The sequence below is a fragment of the Micromesistius poutassou genome (assembly GCF_964030765.1).
Source record: "Micromesistius poutassou genome assembly, chromosome: 6".
Lineage (NCBI taxonomy): Eukaryota > Metazoa > Chordata > Actinopteri > Gadiformes > Gadidae > Micromesistius > Micromesistius poutassou.
In genome coordinates, this window is record NC_140276.1 from 18,522,504 (window position 1) to 18,540,034 (window position 17,531).

Genomic DNA, 17,531 nt, shown 5'->3' on the forward strand with positions numbered 1-17,531 from the left:
ATGAGGCACTCAGTACGTTTACATGCTTCATCCGATTAAAGCCATAGTTACACTATGCTCCTCAATTGGACAACTGCAATTGTCCAAGTATACATGGCGGTGAGAAAATCGATTCATTGGCCGAAGCATGTCTGCCCGGTATGATGGGTGGCGCTGTACCCATTTCAACTAGTGGTAGTAGACTGACCTGGCTGACCTCTTTATGTCACCAGCAATAGTGGTGGATTTCATAATTTGTTAGAATGAATCAGTTTGCGTCGGTCAGTTCGCCAAGAAGAGTCGTTTGTTCGTTCGTTCACATTTCTGGTAACGGTAAATCATGATTCTCAGTCACTGAGTCGGTCAGACTTGGCTCCTCCCTCGTTCTCGTTCGAAAGAATCGCGATTGCACGTTTGCGAATACCGAGTCGGTCAGACTTAGCTCCTCCCTCGTTCTCATTCTCAAACGAATCGTGCAATGGTGCAAACGGTCATCAATCAACACAACATTAACTGAGTTCCTTTTAGCTGAGGAGTGCATCATGTTCGGAATCGGGATGTTGTTGCCCGGCTGACTCTCGTGACTTCTCAGTCCTCGAGTCTTCACCGCTAAACACAGTCAGTGAACGAACGGCGACTCGCAAGTCAGCTTGCGAGTCTAGTGGGTGGAGCTGGGAGTCGAGTCTCCGAGAATGAACGAGACAAACAACGACGAATGAGAGCGGCGAATCAGGTCGGTTCGTTCGTTTTAAAGAGTCGTTCGTTCGAACTGATTCGTTCGTGAACAAGCCACCACTAACCAGCAACAACAAACTCAAACGTCATTCGAGAAAGATGTTTTCAGTAGACAGCTGTCAGTTCACTCCGGGTCCGAGTAATTTCTCTGACGCTCCATTGTACCGACCTCTCGGTCCGTATGCGGACTGCTCTGCCGGCAGAGCCAGCTCCTCTGGCTGGACTCCTCCCACTGCTCCGTTGGCTCAGTTCGTCCGCATATGACCAAGAGGTCGGAACAATAGAAGGTTTCGATAATTTAAAAAAAAGCAAAGAGTCTAGCTCCGCTTTGAACCAGAGGTTGCGAAGCAAGGTTGGTTGCATGAACAAAGGCACGTGTCCTCTGATACCTGTGGAGAGCAACGTATGGAGTGACACGCCAATGGCCAATCATGTAACAGTATCAAGTCTGGCTGCGCCATCTCGTCTCGCGTGTGTTTCATAACAGAAACAGCGCGATGTGAGAAACGAAAGATGAGTACCGCAACGAGTGAGGAAATTGTAAATAATATATATGAAGATAGTTCTTCTCAGATCTCAGGCGCCGCGGCCAGCATTGGTTCATGACAGTACTGGACATATCTCCATGTCCCATTTCCCCCTTTGATGGCATTATCATTATTCTGTTTAATGTAGGCATTTTCGTTATAACATGGATAGCAAGCATAACAACAAAATCGCTAATAGGCGCTAATCGCTAGTTAGCGAACATGCTAACTAGCGATCTTTACAACATGGATGATGGTTCATGACAGTACTGGACATATTTCCATGTCCCAACAACAATGACATCCATATGTTCCATGTTCTAGGGACTCCAGGTTGAAGATAAGCTTTAATCCACCTACCAAGTAATGCAATAGTGATCTCATGATCTCATCTCTTATGTTTACATTTAACACTGCAAATGTTTTTAGAACACTTTTTTGTAGCACATGTTTTTGAGCACTTTATAATTGATAATTGTTAAGTTTTCATTGTGATGTTCATTTTCATTCAGACTTATGTTTATATTTATTTGAGTTTACCCTTTTCCCTGTCTGCCTACAATCAGGGGAAGGTTAAGTTTAAAATAAAACAGTTTACGTTTATATTTTTCTCCTGGTCCTTTAAATTTTTTTATTTATCAATAATTATCGATATCGACCGATATGAAACACTTATATGGTGATAGATTTCAGCCATATCGCCCAGCCCTACTATGAATGACTTATAGGTGTTCTTATCTGATTTAGCTCTTCCGTTCATGTGCCGATTTTTGTGCGAAGTAGATCGGATAAAAGTGTCCTGTTGAGGTCTTATTCGTTTAGTTACCCGATTATGACTCTCCATGTATACGTGCTGACTACTGGTTGTTCAATAAAGGAGTGGAACTGTGGTTAATGATGCGAAAGAAACAACTTATTTTCCCCCTTCATCTGTCTTTTTTTTTTGTTAGTGTTTTTCACTTCACAAACCTGATAACTTCATATCATGGACGGAATGGTTTTATGCCACAGTTAGCTTGATTTAACTTCATTCAAGAAATCCAATGAATGCCACCAGGGAAATAATAACAAGGTTTCTCTCTTCCAGTGTGTTTCAAATAGCTGTTACAAATAGCTGTTACAAAAATGTTAACCAACCACTTTGACTAAATGGAGATTAATATTGAAAGATAGTGAGTGATTCTGCAGAGAATCAGCAAGCCCAATTGGTAGTGTATGTGTTTGTGACAAGCGTTTCCCTCCTTTTTTTTTTTTTTGGTGCAGTGGAAATCCATTTAAATGAGCTTCAAACTTTATATTTCTTTTCGCTGCCCCTATTGTGGAAACTGAGACTATTCAATTCTATTCTATCATTTCTTTCATACAAATACTTGGAAGATGTTTACAATTTTCTGCCTCCTGAACACACGGCACACACACTACAATTCAGCCTTTAACTTTAATATGGTAATACACAAGTACAATTTAATGTATGTCACGGTCAGTACTCAAAATCACAGTATTGACATTTAATAATGGATAATATTACAACACACTGTAATATTGTGGTGTAAGACTGCAATACAGTACTGTGTGTTAGAAGTATTTAATTAAGTACTTAAGTACTCTAATATAAAAAAGAATTATTTGAATACATTACACTTAAATTCTATCATTGTGCTAAATAGTAGTGTCAACAGCCAAATCAACTTTCTACCGGTCTAAAATCAACTCCTCCGCCTCCAACCCAAGGAAACTATTTTCCATGTTCTCTTCCCTCCTCACCCCTCCCTCCCCTCCGCCTCTTTCCTCCCCCACTGCTGACGACTTTGTCACCTACTTTACCCAGAAGGTGAAAGACATCAGCTCCACTTTTACCCCTGCCACCATCCTCCCTCCACCCACCATCCTCCCTCCACCCATCCTCACCTCCGTTTTTACCCACTTCATCCCCCTCACCTCCGAAGAAGTCAATAGAATAGTTAACTCCAACCACGCCACCACCTGCCCTCTTGACCCTATCCCTTCCTCTCTCCTCCAGACCATCTCTGTCGACCTCCTGCCATTTCTCACCGCCCTCATCAATTCCTCCCTCACTTCAGGCATTGTTCCGGCGTCTTTCAAGACTGCCAGAATAAAGCCTCTCCTCAAAAAACCAACCCTTGACACCACAGAGATCCAGAACTACAGACCAGTATCTCTTCTTTCATTCCTCTCTAAAACACTTGAACGTGCCATCTGTAGCCAACTGTCCTCCTGTCTCTCACATAACAACTTGCTTGACCCTCACCAGTCAGGCTTCAAGAAGGCACACTCCACTGAGACGGCTCTCCTCGCAGTGACTGAGTCCCTCCGCGCTGCCAGAGCCTCGTCCCTCTCATCGGTTCTCATTCTCCTCAACCTGTCCACAGCATTTGACACGGTGAACCACCAGATCCTCCTTGCCACTCTCGCCAAACTTGGCATTGCTAAATCGGCCCTATCCTGGTTCACATCTTAACTGTAGAATCGCACCTATCAGGTCACATGGAATGGCTCCCTGTCCAAAACTTGCACACTTGACACTGGTGTCCCTCAAGGCTCTGTACTGGGGCCCCTTCTGTTCTCCCTCTATACCAGGTCTCTAGGCTCTCATACACTGCTATGCCGACGACACCCAGCTATTCCCCTCCTCTGACAAAGCCCTGATTGCAACGCGCATATCTGAATGTCTGGCAGACGTCAGTACTTGGACGACCGCCCATCACCTGAGGCTTAACCTCAACAAGACTGAGCTCCTCCTAATACCGGGGAGTGCCCTCACTTGGACTTACTGGTCACTGTCGAGAACATCACTGTATCTCCGTCTCCAACTGCCAGAAACCTTGGTGTGGTACTAGACAACCAGCTATGTTGCACCGCCAACATAACTGCAGTGGCCCAATCCTGCAGATTTGCACTTTACAACATCCGCAGGATACGGCTCTTCCTCACAAGGGAAGCAGCTCAGCTTCTAGTCCAAGCGCTGGTCATCTCCTGCCTGGACTACTGCAACTCGCTCCTAGCTGGACTCCCGGTCTCTGCTATTAAACCTTTGCAGCGTATCCAGAATGCGGCAGCGCGACTCGTGTTCAACCTACCTAAATTCTCCCACGTGACTCCCCTCTTCCGCCACCTCCACTGGCTCCCTGTAGTAGCCTGCATCAGATTCAAGATGACGGTACTGGCATACAAGGCAGTCGATGGAACTGCCCCTGCCTACCTCCAAGCCTTGGTCAAACCACACACCCCAGCTCGATCTCTCCTCTCAACTACCTCAGCTGGACGTCTGGTACTGCCATCACTAAGAGCAACCAAAGGTCGATCAGCTAAATCACAACTCTTCTCTATCTTGGGACCACAGTGGTGGATCGAGCTCCCTGCTGATGTCAGGACCGCAGAGTCGCTCACCAGCTTCCGCAAACGACTCAAAACCCACCTGTTCAGAGTTCACCTAGACTCTACATAGCCATTCAGTCCCTTATTTGTCTGTTGCACTATTGTTTGTTGTACGTCCTGGCACTTGATGAACGCACTTAATGCAGGTTGTATTCATTCACTGTACTTAATTGTGTAGCATGTACTTAATTGTGTTGTGTATGCATGTTGTATAGCATGTACTTAGTTGTGTAGCATCTGCAGTAGCTAGCTATCACTGCTGTATACGGGGAATGGGGTTAGCCTGGCGATTGTTAGTACTTGCACTTGGTTCTATGAACGTCTTTACTGTACTGACGGCGATATAATAGCTGTTTTCACATATGACCTCCGTCTTTTCTCCGCATTTGTGGAGCAGGAGGTTCGACCGTGAGGGTCATTAACACTTATTCACACTTGATGCCCGATATGCGGAGATCGGTGTCAGTAGAATCTCCGGCTGCAATAATAATTGTTACGAGGTGTGTGTGTGTGTGTGTGTGTGTGTGTGTGTGTGTGTGTGTGTGTGTGTGTGTGTGTGTGTGTGTGTGTGTGTGTGTGTGTGTGTGTGTGTGTGTGTGTGTGTGTGTACGAGCGAGGAGAGCGAGCGGTAGCGTGTGTCAGTTTAGTGAGGTAATGAACGAGTCCGGTTGTGTCTGTGCAAACGTGTAGGACCTACTGTAAAGTTAGTGAAACTAAGAATAAAGTACACAGCCTGTCATTCCGACCATATAACCTATAAGCAGACCCACTGCCGGTCAAAGTGAAGGGTGTTACTCCCGAGAGAATCGACGGGAGAATCTGGGAGCCGACAGCAGGAAAGGTGTAACATAATAATAAAAAAAAATTAAACCATTCAGCGAACAAAAGGCAATAGGCTGATTATCGATTAGGGTGCGGGTGTGGGTGGGTTATGTATAGGCCTGTCGCGATAAGCAATAAATCAATTAATCGCACAATAAATTTAAATGAGACGATAATTTTGCTGTCCGCGATTAATAACCTTTTTTTTTTCTTAATTCTCGTGTCTCTCTATCAATCAGTACGTTTACATGCACAGCTTAATTCGATTAAAGCCATAGTTCGACTATGCTCCTCAATTGGACAACTGCAATTGTCCACGTATACATGGTGGTGAGTAAATCGATTCATTGGCCGAAGTGTGTCATACACCTGTACGATAAGTGGCGCTGTACCTAGGCCTGTCATGATAACAAATTTTACTGGGCGATAAATTGTCCCAGAAATTATTGCGATAAGCGATAATATTGCAGTTTTGAGACCATTTTCAACTAATATAATGATAACGGCATATTAATGCAAGTACAACCTTTCAAAGATCAATAAACTTATTTCTAAAGAATATTTAACACTGGAACTGGCAGACATTTTAAATATCCCAAATAAATAAACAAAACAACCAAAAACAATGAATAAAATTGAAATAAAACTACATGAAGCGAACTACAACTGTCAGTGAGTGCGCACCATTTGAACTGTCCTGTTTGTACTTTGTTTGTCGACTAAACGCCCCAGTGATTGTGGACTGAAGACGGAGACGTCCCATGATCTGTTGTATTTTTTTTTTGCAGCTGGGAAAACTACATCAGATGATTATGCTTTAGGTGCAGATGCATGTTTGTTGTATTGGCGTGTTTGGTTTCTACCGTTTTACAACAAATGCGATATATACCGGCTCGCACAGGTTAAGTGGTTCACCACGGTCATTCGGTTTGAACCCGAAGTGCCCCCACACGGCAGCTGTCGTGTTCGGCTTTGAAACCAATTCCATCTTTGTTTTTCATTCCTCAAAATCTCAACTAGTGTTTTCTCTGGCTTGCTACTCCTCACAGGGCTCCCATGCTGCACTCTGGCAGAGGTCTAGGAAGACGGGTGTATAGAAGGGCTCTGACTCTGTGTAACGCCAGGGCTCCGCCTCCCCACACAGAGACCATGCGGCTGACCAGTGACTGACATGACTCGAGGGTTAACTCCTCATTACACCAAGGAAGCGAGAGCTGTCTGTCGAGACCGATGCTCTGGAGTGAAAACCATTGTCATCCAGTCTCTTTGATAGAGAGAGACACGAGAAAAAATAAAATAAAAGTTTAAAAGCTTATTCATCGCGGACGGCAAAATTATCATCTCATTTTAATTTATCGTGCGATTAATTGATTTATTGCTCATCGCGACACGCCTAGCTGTACTCATTTCAACTAGTGGTAATAGAGCCACCGGTTGACCTCTTTACGTCACCAGTCCAGCAACAACAAACACAGGCGGCATTCGTTTTCAGTGGACAGCGGTCAGTTCACTTTGGGTCCATATCATTTCGTCTCTGTCGTATGCAGACTCCTCCGGCTGCTCTGCCGGCGGAGGAGTCCGCATACGACCAAGAGGTCGAAACAGTGGAACGTCTGAGAAATTATATGGACCCGAAGTGAACTGACAGCTGTCTGCTGAAACATTGCTTTCTCCTCCATGTTCGTTTCAATCTGGACTTCAGACAGTCAAAGCCAAAGTTAATTTCCCCCAATTTCTTTCCCCATGGTTGAGATAAACCCCACTAGGAGACAAGTCTTTACTTGTTGTGGAAGTACCAGAGAGTCGGAGAACCCGACGCAGTCTGTAAGATTCATAATATTTTAAAAAAATTGAAGTTGAAATTGAAGCATAGTGTGTACTGAATGCATGTTGATGATGATACACTCTAGGGATGTAACGGTATGAAATTTAACCTCACGGTTATTGTGACCAAAATGATCCCGGTTTTCGGTATTATCGCTGTATTTTTAAAAATGTGTTCAATATGTTCAGAAAGCACTGATAGGCCTACGGAAACTGAAATAGTTAAGTGTTTATTATATTTATTTATATATTAAATTATCAAAAGTGCAACTTTTAACATCAAAAGAACAAGGGTTCAGCATGTAAACAGCTTATTTATCAGGAACATTTACAGTAGTGCAGGTTTAATCCAAACATTCAAGACATAAAGAACAATATGTAAACAATTACTCGCTCTCCGTCTCCCGCCTCACAATGTTCACTTTACATGCACATTCTTGCCTTTGACCTCAATGAATTTGAAGTAGTGCTTATATCTCCACCTTGAAAATACCAACTTTTCATCGGATTGCTCCGGACTCGCCATTTCTACTGCTTCATCGAATCTGTTTGGTGTTTGTGTGTGCGTGTGCGTGTGGCATGCGTATCCTGGCTTGTGTGTAAAAACACTGGCTCCGATTGGCTACCATGAAACACGACTCTGCCTTAGCCAATCATAATCGCTAACCCACCCGGTCTCCGTCCTCACTAGCAGTTTGTGTGTGCAGCCAGGGGTGCGTTCGGATTACGCAGTTTATTCAATCAATTCATGGTAATGCACCGCATTAAACTGTCAGTAACAGTAACAGCGTTGTAACGACGGAAAAATTAATTAGTTAGATTACCCATTACTGAAAACGTTACCTAACCGCGGGCGCGGTTATCCACCGCGATAATAATTTTATTTGAAATGAAAACGGTAATTGTTATTGACAACATTTTTATCACAGTTTACCGTTACACCGGTAACCGTTACATCCCTAATACACTCCTTATAGGGGCTAACTACATTGGCACGACACCAACAAAAACATTTATTTTGACAGATGTGCCCGATGTTACTACTTTACAACCTCGTTGATGACCCACATTTAGAAAAACATGTACTTTTAATTCAGCCTTGGGTGAAATCGAAGTGTAGTGTCTGTCTGCTTCCACCTGCATGGCATGAATGCATGCCATGCGCGCTCCCACGGCCGGGACACAATTCTTATAGGGGGTAACTACATTCACCGGCTTCCTCCATCTTCTGCGCCACCTTTTTGAATAAATCGCCGTTTCTCGTTTTCAACAACAACAACAACACGCCTATCGTCTCCTTCTACATCCGGCTCACAGCCCCGGAAAAAGATCTCGAGCATGCGCAGAACACAATTCAACGCATAATCCAATTCGACTCGCTTATCTTGCTTAACTCGACTATGAATCGCATTATCTAGGGGTCTTAATTTGACTATGAGTAACCCAATTCGATTCGAGTATAGCTCGACTAAGGTGTATACATGCATATTAGTAATCCAATCATAGTTGGACTAAGCCATTAAGTCGACTTTCTTGAGTGTCATGTAAACGCACTGACTGAGACTGGATGACAAGAGACTGGATGACGGAGCATCGGTCACGACAGACCCCTCTCACTTCCTTGGCGTAATGAGGAGTTAACCCTCGAGCCACATAGTCTGTGTGGGGAGGCAGAGCCCTGGCGTTACAGAGTCAGCCCGTCTATACGCCCGTCTTCTGCGTGTCTTCCTAGACATTCTTTGCCAAAGTGCAGCATGAGAGCCCCGTGAGGAGTAGCAAGCCAGAGAAAACGCTAGCTGAGATTTGGAGGAATGAAAAACAAAGATGGAATTGGTTTCAAAGCCGAATGCGACAGCTGCCGTGGTGAACCACTTAACCTGTGCGAGCCGGTATATCGCATTTGTTAAAACAGTAGCAACTAAACGCGCCAATACAATAAACATGCATTTGCACCTTAAGCATAATCATCAAACAGTTTTCCCAGCTGCAAAAAAAAAAATACAAACAAACAGATCATGGGACGTCTCCATCTTCCCGACAGTCCACAATCACTGACGCGTTTAGTCGACAAACAAAGTACAAACAGGACAGTGCAAATGGTGCGCACTTACATACAGTGTAGTTTGCTTCATGTAGTTTTTATTTAAATTGTATTTATTGTTTTTGGTTGTTTTGTTTATTTATTTTGGATATTTAAAATGTCTTCCAGTTCCAGTGTTAAATATTCTTTAGAAATAACAGTTTATTGATCTTTGAAATAATTTCTGGGACAATTTATCGTCCAGCAAAATTTGTTATTGTGACAGGCCTAATTATGTATAGATTCTTCACTTTTGTTTCAGATACAGCCACGTTGTATTCCAAATACAAAGCATCAGCAGTATTAGACAGATGCCCTTCTATCGATCTACTCGACAATCGAGTCCATTGGCCTTATTCTCCTCTAGTGGTTATATGGGGAAGGAAACTGAATGTGTAATTCTGCATTGAACTCTAACCACCCAGTTACAGTTTTGAACCTAACGCTTGTGTAGTAGTTTGTGCCATTTAAACTTGACCAGCCAACACCTCCATGGAAACCAGTGGGAGCTGGAGGTGTCTTAACTAATAGTCAGTTGAACCAAGCTTGCTGTCACACCATGGCTGATACTGAGGGCTATTTTAGTTCTGTCCCCTGTCTGTAAGGATATAATGATAGCCTTTATTATTTTATTGCATGTATTGTTGTCACAATATAAATATTTTGACCGCGATAGGATACTTTCCTAAATATCTCGATACCATACCTACAACATCAGGAGCGCAGACCTCCGCAAGGAGGTGTATTGAGTAGTTTGTGTTCAGTCGAATTTAGAGCACTACTGTAGTGTGCAGGCTAATAATCCATAGTTTGAGCTTCATCACCACCAAGCGCAATACAATTTTAGTTTATGTGCTTTCTAGGGATGCACAATAGCTTCTTTTTTTTAACGATACCGATAACTTTCAGCTCCTAAAGGCCGATACCGATAACACACACACATACATATATATGATCATGACCTAAGATCATCACATTAATACTATGAACAAACCCAGGGGCGTAGCACCAAATTCTGGGCCCTATATACAAGAAGTCCTGATGTCAGTTTAGTGAAGTAATGAATGAGTCTGGTTGTGTCTGTGCAAACGTGTACTGTAAAGTTAGTGAAACTAAGAATAAAGTACCCAGCTTGTCAATAATCGGCGGCTGCTTCATTCCGACCTATAAGCTGACCCAATGCTCGTCAAAGGGAAGGGTGTTACCCTCGAGAGAACATTGACGTATCCACAGGGAACATCTCCCCTGTGCTCCTCGACTACGGTCTTGGAGCCGACAGCAGGAAAGGTGTAACATAAAAAAAACATATTTTCTATATATGCATGCAGATGTGAACTCATGTATTGTAATTGATTGTATGATGTGTACTTTTAGGGTTACGATAAGACCATTCATCATTTAGCGTAATCATAGTGGGAGCGGGGCACTGAAATTATATTGGCTATGTTATCGGGGCTATTCGTCATGATATCGGACTTATCGGAATGACGTAATCATTTCTGTTATCCGCCCAATAACCATGCAATACATTTCTTATATAGGGTGTAATTAAAGTTAATTCCCTAAATTATAGAACAAGGCAGGTTGGATGTTGCTTATGCATTTTGAAATCATCATCACTCTATTGGGATTAATGGCGAACAATTCATCATTTGGCATAGTTATTTTATAGACTATATGCAGAATCCTTTCACTTTTACAAATTTACACGATTGGCTATTTTTTGCCAGCACGCCTCCCTAGCCAGTATGTGCAATTGTGTTGCCCCTAGCTGATTTTTTAACTCCTCATAGGAGTTAATTATGACTATCTGCTCCTCTTGAGTGAAATAGACTGCTCTTGCTCTATCCATTTTGTAAAGGTGAGTAAAATGACATGATAAACGCCCCTTTCATGTGAACGCGCATTGAACCTAAAGCGGAAAACCTGGTTAGACTAATCGAATCCTAAGTGAGTGTCATAGTACCATTTAAATCTGATCGCGAGTTGCGTCTCTGTCGATCTATGTTCAGCGAGGGTTGTAGTATACCCCACAGGTGGGCTTCTGAAACGGTTTGACTCACTTTGAAACAGACACACACTGACTAACACACTCATACACACATTACAGCAGAGAACAAAGGAGATGGGGTATGCCTTTAGTTTTAAGATGTTCTAGTTAATGCCTCATTTCCACCGTTTGTTTCGGTGCGGCTCAGTCTGCATATATTGGCATTTCCCCTGCCAAAAGTTGGGCATGGCCCCCAAATAAGAGAGCTGAGCAGCTCCTATTTTCGGTACTCCTCTGTTGGGTACCAAGCAGTCTGAAAAGGTGGAGCTACACACGCCGTCCGTTGATTGGTCAACAGAATCATCACTTCCATGCGACGGGGGGATAAAAACAAACAAACACAGTACCTGCGAGGTATTTCTGGACAACGGCGAAAGCTTCATTTATTGAAGAAAATGTTGCGCAAAAGTTTGCCGTTCTTCTTGGATGTCCTCCATCGTTGCTCTTTGTTTAATTTGTCGCATTCTTCCTTTTCATTTAATTTATTTGCAGGCTACACTGTGTTGCGCTGCTATGATGTCACAATGCTTACGGAGCTGCCGCAGCTTCCGCCCTCCAGCTTAAACCCCGCCCTACCATCAGGATACTGTGGCAGTGGAAAAGCAAGCCAGATTTAGCTGTCCCGCGCCGAGCCACACCGCTTGGTGGAAACAAGGCATTATGCCTCGTTTCCACCGAGCAGTGCGGTTCGGTGCGGCTTGGTGGAGTAGTGAAGGTCGGTTTGGCGCAGTGCAGTTATGGCTCGCGTTTCCACAGCCGACAGTACCTTTATGGTAGGGCGGGTTTAAGCCGGATGGCGATAGCCGTGGTAGCTACTTAAGCATCGTGACCTCATAGCAGCCCAACACAGTGTAGACTGCTAATAAATCCAAGGAAATAGAAGAACGCGACACAATGAACAAAGAGCAACAATGTAGGACGTCCAAGAAGGACGTCAACATTTTGTGAGACATTTTCATACCAATCAACGGACGGCGTGTGTAGCTTGAACTTGCCAGAACCCTTTCAAGCATCTCAGTACCCCAACGGAGGAGTACTGTGAGACGAGTACGGTTCAATACCGGCTCATTCCAGATCACTCCCAATTTTGGCAGTGGAAACGCGAACCGTGCCGCACCTTTGCATACTGAACCGACCCCCACCCTCCGGTGGAAATGCGCCATTAGTGTGTAGGTATTTTCATTTGTTTTTATCTTGCCTTATTCTTCCACTTAGTGCTCAGTTGACACACACACACACACACACACACACACACACACACACACACACACACACACACACACACACACACACACACACACACAAGGGGCCCGCTGAGCCCCTCGTGTGTAACAGGGATTGTGTGTTCATATGTTTTTATGTGTGAATTACTAACCTAATATTATGAACATGATCAAGCACAGCAGTAAACATACGATTCAACAACAAGGTCACACCAATAGTGTGATAGTCATATAATAATAAGATAATATGGAATATTCAGGCATCACAGCAGAAAGCACAGGACAGTGAAAATGGCGATAAGTAAATAGATCATATTAATATATTTATATTTAGGACCCATGTTTTGGATGAGATCTTACACCAAGGTCCTGTCTACCTGTGGTCACTAAAGATCCTGACACTTATCGGAAGAGCAAGAGTGCTCACCCCGTTGTCCTTGTGACATGCTTAGCTTATCACCCTATCCTCCCCTGGTCACTAATTGGGCAGTTTGACTCCTCACTTCTCCACTGTGAAAGCCAGTGTGTGATGAGCGTGCATCACCCAGGTGGGTGCTACACACTGGTCAGTTCAGTGGATGGTCAGTGATGTCCCCCATCACACACCCTTTGAGTTTTAAAGTGCTTTGAGAACCTTGATTTTTAATAATGATGAAATTAGATGGGCCATTGCTTCAGCTTTTACTCTGTGGGCGAACATCGCCTTTTTAAAAGGGAGCAGTGAGAGTGTAACAGCTTAATTATTTAATGGATAGGGTTGAATAAGTGGCCCGGAGATGGCAATTAAAGAATCCTAAACTGACCTATGTACAGGGAGGGAAAACGTATGCATCCCAACCCAGGTAGTTGAAGAATTGAAGCTCCAACTTAAACTCGGGTCTTCACTAAGCTCACCCTGGCAACATTTGTACTGCCCATGAGCATGTCACCAAACTGCTCTGTAATCCAAACTCTTGATAGTGAGGTTAAATGAACCAGTGTTAGACTTCCCAGTCCTGAAGCAAGGATGTCACATACTGACATGCGACTGACGTATGTCATACCATCACAAGCTTGGAGAGCTTTAACATTGAATCGTTCCCTTAGTGCTGGGCGGTATGACCAAAAATTGATATCACAGTATTTTTCTAAATTCTAACGGTTTAACGGTATATGACGGTATTTTTTTTTCATGCATAATCAGGTGTTCACTAGTGCTGCCACTAACGACTGATTTTATGACAACTAATCTTTTGATTAGTCAACTTATCTAAACAATTAATTACAAATAAATTTTTAATAATTAAAAAAATAAAATAAATACACGCTGAGGCAGTCACGCAGCTATGCTGCTTGCGTTTACACTGCGTGCATGGCGGGGTTTACAACATAACTTCCAATGTAATAAGTAATATAACGCAGACCTGTGCGAAAGGCAGCCACAGGAGACACCAACATTGTTTTCAACCGCTCGGTACCACACTGTATTAATTTCCAAGTTTGGAAAATATATTTATTTAGATATTAAGTATTTGAAGCGAATAAGCAACGCTGTTTTTGTTTTCATTATTTGGTTTTGAATGAATAGTTTTGGATGCATGCATCGGCTTTGAGTTGGTTTGTTACTTTGAAATCACGTACGCTCGCAACACACACACACGATCATTCATTCACAGCTGCACCCACTACAACCTGCCGATCTTCAATCAAAACAACATAAAATAAGTGATGCTGCACACAGTGTTTAGAAGCACAACATTGAAAAGGATCCAGTCCGAAACAGTCGTGTGTCGCAGCGTTCCAAATGTTGTGTAATCAAATACCGGTATGGCGGTATATAAAAAATTCATATAACGAAAATACACACCGGTATTCTGTGTGAACCGGTATACCGCCCAGCACTAGGTGTAACCATGAATCTTTCAATTATTCTAATGAGTTCAAACCTCAATGTATTCAGCCTACCTGTAGGCATCCTTGTGCCAGAATTTCCTTTAAGCCGATTGACTAATGTCTGGTAAAATACTTAATAACTTATAACAATCGATTATATCTATCTATTATGGGTGCAATCATTTTATGAGTCAATTCAAGAATCTCTTTAGTCTAACCTTTTTTCCAAGCGATCTCATGAGTGATGCAAAGTTTGTTTCGTCTCTGATCTTGTTGATATATATGAGAGAGAGAGAGAGAGAGAGAGAGAGAGAGAGAGAGAGAGAGAGAGAGAGAGAGAGAGAGAGAGAGAGAGAGAGAGAGAGAGAGAGAGAGAGAGAGAGAGAGAGAGAGAGAGAGAGAGAGAGAGAGAGAGAGAGAGAGAGAGAGAGAGAGAGAGAGGACCTCGACTGTCTGATTACCCCCTACTGTGTACCGACCTGCTTTGGATTAGAACTAGGGGTGCACGATAATTTTCGGGCCGATAAAGGTCTTATTGTGATATATTTCAGCCGTAATATCCTCACATAGCCACAGGGAGCAGCACCGAGCACATATAATTGTTAAGAGGTAATATCCTCACATAGCCACAGGGAGCAGCACCGAGCACATATAATTGTTAAGAGGTAATATCCTCACATAGCCACAGGGAGCAGCACCGAGCACATACAATAGTTAAGAGGTAATATCCTCACATAGTCATAAAGGGGCAGCACCGAGCACATGCAATAAAGTAAAGTAAAGCTGTAACACTTGCACATAGTCCAAAGGGGGCAACAACGGACACACAGATGAAGTGAGCAGGTTTAAACGTTGTAGAAGAAGCCTACCTTTACCTATCTATATAAGCACGACTTGGACTTTTAGAAGAGAGAATTTCTTGGGTGGCGTATCGTAGATATAAAGCTTGGAGACGCTCCGCGTGTGTTATACACAATTCCTCTCCTTTTGTTTCATAGACAATAGACTAAAACCTTTACCAAATAAAGTGAATTAAAAGCGATCTTGTCTCGGTGGCCTTTCCTGGATTAAAAATAACAACATTATCGTAACCCTAAAATTACACATCATACAATCACAATACATGAGTTCATAACTGCACGCGGATATAGAAAATGTTTTTTTATTATTATTATGTTACACCTTTCCTGCTGTCAGCTCCCAGACCGTAGTCGAGGAGCACAGTGTCGATGTTCTCTCTGGGGTACCACCCTTTACTTTGACCAGCAGCGGTCTGCTTATAGGTCGGAATATGGTCGGAATGAAGCGGCCGCCGATGATTGACAGGCTGGGTATTTTATTCTTAGTTTCACTAATGTTACAATACACGTTTGCACAGACACAACCAGACTCGTTCGTTACTTCACTAAACTGACATACGCTACTGCTTGCTCTCCTCGCTCGTCCACTCACTCACACACACACTGCCATTCCCGCACACACACATACGCTACTCTTGTAACACTTATTATTGACAACAGTTGCTGAACATTATAGGGTCCCGGCCTTCCACTCCCTGTTTTCTCAGTTAAACACAGAAATCAACTACATTTGTCCCAGTGTTTGTTAGATGTGAAATTAAGCAAAAGAAGACGCTCTCTTCCTCCGGTAACGCAGTCGTTCGCGACGCCTTTCTTATTCGTCGTTTCTTCTATTTGTCTGTAACTCATGCTCCAATCTTTCATCGATTGATGCAGATGTTGTGGATACAACTGAATATATGATACATCGCTGCAGCAACATTTAAGATGATCGCGGTGAGTTCTGCCCATTCTGCCTCCGTTGCTGCGGTCAGACCAAAACACACCTGAGTGACAGGCGGTGTACTGTGAACCTTGACCCTACGTCATATCCTGCCCCTTGCCAGCCAGCCCCCCTAAAGCCCCTATTGATTCTACTGATGTCTGTGCGACAATGTCATGATCTTAGGTCATGATCATATATATTATGTGTGTGTGTTAGCGGTTATTGGTATCGGTCTTTAGGAGCTGAAAGTTATCTGTTATCGGTATCGGTTTAAAAAAAAGTTATCATGCAGCCCTAGTGAAAATGGCTACACAGTACATACAATCCATATCTGCGAGTGGACTGCTCATTTCATTCTTGGTTTTGCGCGTTCATGTCACTTTATAGTAATCCTTTTTCATTATAGTGTTTAAATGTGTCTACTCAAGAAGATCCTCTACACATTAGCCGTATTCACACATGTGCTCCGCATTTTCAGGAGATGCAACCCTGAGGGTGATTCACACTTGATGCTTTATATGCGGATATCGATGTCATTCTGACTTCAGTAGAATTAATGGGGGGTTTAGGGGGTCGGGCTTACAAGGGGCGGGATATGACATAGGGTCTAAGAAGTTTGCAAGAGGCGGGATAAGTGCGGGTGCTGTCACTCTAGTTTATTTTGGTTTGCCGCAGATAGCAAAGAGGCAGAAAAAAGAAAAAGTGTATTTTTTTGCTTCATTTGGCCTTCATGTGGAAGGCTGGGACCCTATAATGTTCAGCTAACTGCTGTAAATAATAATGAATAAATAATTTATTTATTCATATAAATAAATAATAAAAAGCTGTGAACACATGAATTGTAATTAATTGTATGATGTGTATTTTATTATAATTTAAATATTTTTTTAACTATTCAGCGAACAAAATGCAACAGACCGAAGCATCATCATCACGTCCACTCAAGTGGTGTGAGAATTACCAACTTTCTACTTCTCATTCACAGTAATTTACATTTCCTACAGAGAAAATACTCCCTCTGGGGTAGTCTTTTCAGGAGATTTTCAGGATACCAATGTCAGGATATGTTGTTGACACACATGGCCCAACAGGAGAATAACAGGACTTGCACGTATTTGTGAAAGCAGCCATTAGCTGCTTTCACATATGGACGTACAACCGTCTATTCTCCCGACGGGCCTTATATGCGCTAACTCTGGTAACAGTTATTATTGACAACAGTTAGCTGAACATTATAG

At 43.0% G+C, this 17,531-nt stretch overlaps 1 protein-coding gene across 1 annotated transcript in view; it reads left to right on the plus strand.

Moving 5' to 3' along the window:
* pcgf3 (polycomb group ring finger 3) overlaps positions 1–17,531 on the plus strand; it is a 50,799-nt gene that overhangs the window by 1,272 nt on the left and 31,996 nt on the right. The window lies entirely within an intron of this gene.